The following is a 7,671-nucleotide window of genomic DNA, read 5'->3' as shown; positions in this document are numbered from 1 at the left end:
CATATTGCAGCGTTTCAAGCAAATTCCAATGCTATTTTAAGGAGCTTCAGTGTGGCTGTAATATATTTATGTTTCTCAACGAGACCGTTATCTCTAATGTTCTCAGTTGTTGGAAAAGTGATGAATTTTGTTTCATGATGGCTACTTTATTCTCACAGTCTGGGAGCGGGAATTTCCTAGTGTTGACATACATTTGTCGTATATGTCTGAATCAATGATAATGTTTTTAAACCAACTGAATAAATTTAATTGTTTTATAAGGTTTAAGTGACCGAATGTTGGTCTAGACAGCTTAATTGCACGCTGTTGTAGATTAGTGCTTTTAGCTGGACAAAGGCCAGTGTCATCTTGACCTTTCGGTGTACAGAAACAATAGCCAGTACGAAACAAGGGAAGATAACACACGTAACGTCTTTTCTTAAATCAACTGAAATGCTGGATATTTTGTACTTTAGGAACATGTGAACAATCCACTTTATATATAGCTACTGTATATTGCTATTGGCAATATCAGAGAATTGCTTGAGAAAGAAAACTAATGGAAATCTACTTGAATGCAATATGATTGAATATAGATAAGTTTACTGATATGAAGAACATGTCATGGCATATGTTTACGCTCCTTTATATCCTGAGTCCAAATTTACACTCGGCTACTATCTCTTTCATCCTTCCAAAACAACTTGTGTACTTGTCAATACAATAATTTTTGAGATCAAATAATTCGACTATAATCTAGAAGATGGATCGGCATCAATGCCACCGACGTATCTGAAGCTGAGGAAAATAAAATAATTTGAAGTGAGAATGGAAAATACACTTAAGTTTATCGTACTTACAGTATGTATGAACTAAACGATTTCTTCCTTTTGCTGAGCTGTAATTTAGTTGTAAGTACAGCATTCGTACGGTGGAAGAGGTTCTATTTGTTAACTTCCAGACATTCTTAAGACGTATTTTTGTTAAAATTGGGGTCAAAACTCATAATGTTAAAATTAAAACCACTACAGCTACTAACATGAAAACAGGCAAAAGAAACACTATAAACAGTCGCAGGAGTTTTAATTTGACGACACAATACTGTGTTCAACTCTACTAACCACAGAATAAAGTGCTACGGCTGACCAGGTCATTTTGTCTAAAGTGCACATAATATAAAGACAATGTTTTCGTTGAGGCCGTGACAGACAACTACATCAAATGACTTCTTGTAGTTATGCTAGTCATAAATATACTCAGAGTGGAGGCGCAATGGCCTAGTGGCTAGGGTAACGAACTCGCGGTCATAGGATCGCGGTTTCGATTCCCAGACCGGCCGTTGTAAGCGTTTATTGAGCAAAAAACACCTAAAGCTCCACGAGGCTCCGGCAGGGGATGGTGGCGAACCCTGCTGTACTTTTTCACCACCACTTTCTCTCACTCTTTCTTCCTGTTTCTGTTGTGCCAGTAATTCAAAGGGTCAGCCTTGTCACACTATGTCACGCTGAATATCCCCCGAGAACTACGTTATGGGCACACGTGTCTGTGAAGTGCTCAGCCACTTGCACGTTAATTACACGAGCAGGCTGTTCCGTTGATTTGATCAACTGGAACCCTCGTCGTCGTAAGCGACGGAGTGCCAACTACAACAACAAATATACTCTGTTTTTATTTTCTACTTTTTTACATGTTTCAGTACTTAGAGTGCTTCGTATCTGAACAGTACATTGAATGGTTTATTCGAACAAATCAACTCCAGTACTTATTTATTTAAAGCCATGTACTTATTTTATCGGAATTTTGCCGAACTGCTAAGTTACGAGGTCGTAAACAAAACAGCAGCGGTATTCAAGCGCTGGTGGTGGAAAAACACAAGCGCAAAGAAACAACCCCACCCCAACACACACACATAATGCATATATATAATGAGAACTTTGGATATCTTTAAAAATACATGGATAATGGACGAATGGTGGATTTTAGTTTCCGGGCATACGTTTACAATCGGGAGAATTAGCACGCCAGAAATTGGAGTAGGTGACAATTATTCGGTAGTAATGATAAAACTCCGATTTTCAGATGTCGGGGCGGAAACCCACGCCGGTAACTCTTCAGTTATCGGGCCATCTGAAAAATGCTATGAAAATGACCGTTATTAAGACAAAAGATCTATTAGAATTACGGTCCCCTTACTTAGCGGCCATTCTAATAGCTCTTTTGTCTTAATATCGGTCAATCACACAGTAATTTCCCTTTGTTTTAATGGTCATTTTCATAGTATTTTTTCCATGGCCCGATAACTGAAGAGATTTCAGTGTGGATTTCCGCCCCGACCACCTTAAACTCGGAGTTTTATCATGGCTACCGAATGATTGTCACATATAGATAGATAGATAGATAGAAAGATAGATAGATAGATAGATAGATAGATAGATAGATAGATAGATAGATAGATAGATGTGTATGTGTGCTTGTTCCGATGTGTGTGTATTTGTGTGTGTGTGTGTGTGTGTGTGTGCGTGTGCGTGCGCGCGCAAGTAGGTATGTCTATTTTTCAGTACGGCTCTGCTATTATCATTCCTTTACTTTCTCTATTGCAAATTGTTGCACGATATTGGCTTTCTCCTTCTATAAGAAAGTGGTGATTTCTCTTAACATCAGTGTCTCAAACGTATCAGATATCTACTAATTGGTCTTCCATCGACCATTAATTTATACATAGACAATACTACTATAGACGCCGGCGTCAGACTGTCGGCATGTCCTTTTATAGATAGTTATTTTTATGCGCAAAAATATGAAAATAGATCGTGTAATATGTCCAGATTTGTTCAGGATAATCTCTGTGATTATGAGTGATAAAATCATATAAATAACGTGATATCTGAAACTGACAATACACGTGCCATATTCCAGTTTATGTGCCCAGTCCGACAATCTGGTGAAATAATCTCCAATCATATATTCTGGAAGGCAGGAAAAAGGGAAATGTACCTGAAATTTGGCAAAGAATTTGGGCTGATAAATGATAAATGGCCAGCCAAAGAACCCTTGGCATTGGAATCCCAGGATGTCAGCAGACACATGAGGACCAATGGAGACGAGTAGAAAAAATTGCAGCAAGTTGCCGTTACTGATTGAAGCTTATTATTATATGCATCTAAGAAAATGATGCACGCGCACATACATACACACACAAACACACTCGCGCGCACGCACTCACACACTCACACACACACACACACACACACACACACACACACACACACACACACACACACACACTCACACACATGCATACATACATACATATATATATATATATATATCCGTGCGTACATACTGAACACCTTACGTTAATGTTTGACCACTGTTTATTGTCTGCTAATTGTCAGGCAACGCTTATGTTTTACATGCTTTCGACATAGCCTGATTGAATGTTACTCCTTTGGTGTCGAAATATAATAATATGCGTCATGCAGCAGAAAGTGGGATGTATGCGTTCGACACGCTTGTTCATTTGTGATTATAAAACATTTTATATCATGTTCTTGTTCATCCTTTGTTGTGTTTCACTGAGATTTTAGTGATTGGGTTTTATGATTAAGCATGATCAGACCGCTCTTGGTTTCCTAGTTTATGCTGGTTCTGTTGTATGTATCATAAAATACAATGACATCACGTGCTTGTCCTTCTTTCGAATTCTGACTGCGGTAAGGTTTATACTTGTTTAGAAATTTTATAATGTATGTATGAGTGTGATTCTAATTGATTTAATTGTATGGTGTTCCCTACATTCAAGCATTCGTCTGCATCTATCTTCTCCTGTTTCGTTCATGCTCTATCTCTATGGGAGCCTGCGAAAGGCAACAAGAGAGAGATAAAAAGAGAGAGATAAAAGTGTAAAAATTTAGAATATTCAATACATTAATCATTAAATATGAATTGCGTTGAATATGCAAGCAAAAACAATATGCACATATAATAGAATTAGGTTAGGGAAATTATCATAAATTTATTAATTTATCTGCTTATCTATTTATTATATTTACTAATTTATTTATTTATTATATGTAATTGGTGAACGGATATGATTGTGTGAACTCATAACAAATTGTATTTGTTCATAGATCGTTTAATCATATTTCTTCAAAAATAGCACGCCTTAGGAAGCAAATATTGGCTGTTTGTTCATCTGTTACCCGATTCAAAATTTAATTTAAACCCAAAATAACTTCTACTGAGATGTATCATTTAATTGGAACCTTCATGGATTGCCCTCAGTAGCATTTAACTCTTCAGTGACAATACTGCTACCGTAACACTTTATGTAATAAAATCGGGATAATACACTCAAAGGAAACTGATACATCATAAATTCAATTTATGTTGTAACGATGACAATTAACTTCCGAATTATAAGACGAAAAACGTAGCTTTACGTTAAATGTAAAATATTTGTGACGGCAAAATTTTCCTCAAAAATACTTTGCAAATAAAATAATCGTTTCTGACGTAGGTATAAACCCAACTCGATGATCTCACAACTAGTACTTTATTTTATCGAACCCAAGGTAAGCGGGTAAAGCTAAAGTTGACCAGAGCGCGTTTGAGTACAGACTCAGACCTTCAAGAGTCGAAACGAATGCCATAATCCATTCGTTCCAACGCTGCAACGATTCTACCATCTCACTACCACTTAGCATTTAGGTATGACGAAAGGAGTAACTTCTCCATGGTGGCTGAAGCTGGTAAAAAGGAGAAACCAAATCCCTTCAATAATGCGCTACTGTCTTGAAACATAACTGACATATTGGATAAGACCATTGAAGACATATATATGAGTGAATTGAACATAGGTTCGCTTTATCAGATCTTTCATGGCACCAAACTGCAAATCGATAATGTAACCAGTGGCCACCGTTTAAAAACTAAACCAATTGTTTAGTTATATCATAGTAATGCATTCTGATCTTATATAATAATCGTTTTGTGGAAGATTGGGAGTTAACTCATTTTCATGAACTAAGTTTATCACGATATAACTAGGCACCACATGATCATAGAATTCCGTGATCATAGAATCCTAGACTGTAATTTGAGTAGATAACATGCATTTCACTGGATTCCAAAGTTTGTTCAGCTTTTCGCTTAATTACGATCAGCAAAATGTACGGTGTCCTACAGAGCTCAAGTATGTCTAACTGCAGCACTGAATGAAATTTGGAGTATAAATATCTGATATATGGATAGAAGCATTTCCTATTTTATCAGAGATTTGATAATATAAATGTGGATGAAATTAAGTATCTATTCTAAGTGTATTTCTTGGATGCGTAATTATATATATATATATATATATACTTGATGTATATATGCACTAATATAAACGCATATACCCACAGAGACACACACACACAAGCACGCACACACACACACACACACACACACACATACATACACAGGCACAAACACACACATACTCACGCACACACATACATGTATGGATCCTCCCGGGTAGAAGTAAATACCACTCATGTTGTAAATTCGGTTCAAATACTTGATCGTAACAGACGATACGTAAGAGCTTAGAATTTCGAGAAAATTAAGAAAGAAGAGTTACAAACTTCTACGTTTTAAATTAGATGCGGCCATGCCGCTAAATTCTCTGTTATGAAGATATGTTATGATCGCAGTTAATGTACCCTACCGTCTCATTTGTTGCGTGTAAATGTCACCTCGTATGGTCACCGTTGTCTTCGCCTCCTTCTCTTCTTCAATGACGTTTGTTGACAGTGTTTCGGTCAGAGACATCGGTGTACATTCTTAATGTCTGAATAGATAGCCTTGTTTTCCTATCGGTCTGCTAAAAATAGCAAATAAAAGGCTCTCAAATCATATCGGAAATACTTAAAAAGGAAGGGTGATATGTTTATTCAAGATAATATTGACCAGGATATATATCTTACATTTAGCAGAAATTCAGGATTATCACGGCTAGAATAACTTGACTCTTAATTAGTCTGTCTGCTATAACAAAATGGCTGTGACCTATGATTTAACCACAATGGCAACGTCGACACCTTACTTTCTAAAGCAGTTGTGTTATTGCACATATTACTTCTACACTCGTGTTCACCTCTAGATTTTCATCTAGTTATCAGTTGTATCAAATTTACTATCCTAGAAGGTCGTTCCTAGTACATGGCTACCGCCTTACTTTCAGTGACTTAATAAAATAATGTCAATATTTGTGTTTTTGTAAGGCGGTAAGTTGGTTGAATCATTAGCATGCCGGCAAACGCTTAGCGGCATTTCATCCGTCTTAACCTTATGAGTTCGAATTCCGCCGAGATCGACCTTGCATTTCATCCTTTCGGGTTCAATGAAATAAGAACCAGTTGTTGACTGTGTGCCAAAATTTGAAATAAATAATTATGTTCTTGTAACGCACACGCACATATGTATTTATATATCCAAAATTTAGGGAATGGAGTACATAAAGTTCAGGTTACATACATTTCATAATTAGCGCAACCTCGGAAGAAGTAAATTTATTTTATATATGTACTATATATGATACTATGGTATTGTAAATTCAAAACAAAAAAAATACAGTAGTTATTAAACATTCAAACCGCTTTGTGACTTTTGCCCACCCTGCACAAGATGAATTAAGTACCCACTGGAATTAATAGCAGTATAATTAAATAGATGAATGTTACCGTTATCTCGTTGTTTTATGTGTGATTTTACTTTTGCTCATATCCAATGATAGACTAACAACAATTTTGCTAATCTTTAATCTATTTACCTCTGCACCGTTCTATATAAAGCAGGAAGGAAATAAAAATATCATATGCATTCGCTAGTCTTTCTTATTTGGTAATAATAAATTATATAAGTCTCTAGAATATAATGAGAATCGAACGTACTGTAATTTTCATTAAATATTCTTCAGCTAGTTGTGACAGGTCTAGTAATCAGTTTTCTCTTGAAATAAAATATCCAGAAAGAGAGACATGGGGTGAGAAAGAGAGACATGGGGAGAGAAAGAGAGGGAGGGAATAAGAGGAAGAGAAAGAGGTAAACATTTTTGTTAAATCTTTATTGAAATTCTACTTAAATATTTTTATTTAGACCGCCCTCGATACAGGTGTCTAAGTATAAAATGCAGCAGACAGCATCAGCTGTTAAAAATATCATCATATCCAAATAATGTTTGTAATAGTTTTAATCCATACATTTGTGGGAGATTGTTACAGATCAAATTTGATTACAAAAAGCAAAATAATCGTTTCCATATGCCTTGATTAACTCATTGAATCATTTTCACACTTAGAATTCTGTACGGGATCTTTTCTGGAGGTAGGCAGACATTTTAGGATGATTGATGACGCGGTTTCTCAGAGCCTGAAGTTTGGGATAGTCCCTGATTAAATTCTGGTCTTCCATCAATGGATTTTCAAGGGCACAGAAGCACATCATATCAGCCATAGTCATCTAAAACATGATTAGAAATAAATGAATATTGTAAGGGAATTCGTATTGTGCAGTTAATTAATACCAAGAAATCAAGAGTAAAATAAGAAACTAAATTTCAAACCCCACCGCTTCATTACATTTCAGTAAAGAAGCAAACTCATATAAAGAAAATTGAAAACTAATAAAATATATATGCATTGAAAACCC

General features: G+C 35.9%; 1 pseudogene; it reads right to left on the bottom strand.

Annotated features, from left to right (window-relative positions):
• Nucleotides 1–7,068: 7,068 nt before the first annotated feature.
• Nucleotides 7,069–7,671, bottom strand: part of LOC106869779 (S-crystallin 1-like) — a 6,040-nt pseudogene continuing 5,437 nt past the window's right edge.

This window comes from Octopus bimaculoides, chromosome 5, assembly GCF_001194135.2.
Source record: "Octopus bimaculoides isolate UCB-OBI-ISO-001 chromosome 5, ASM119413v2, whole genome shotgun sequence".
Classification (NCBI taxonomy): Eukaryota; Metazoa; Mollusca; class Cephalopoda; order Octopoda; family Octopodidae; genus Octopus; species Octopus bimaculoides.
This window is presented reverse-complemented; position numbering and strand designations above follow the sequence as displayed.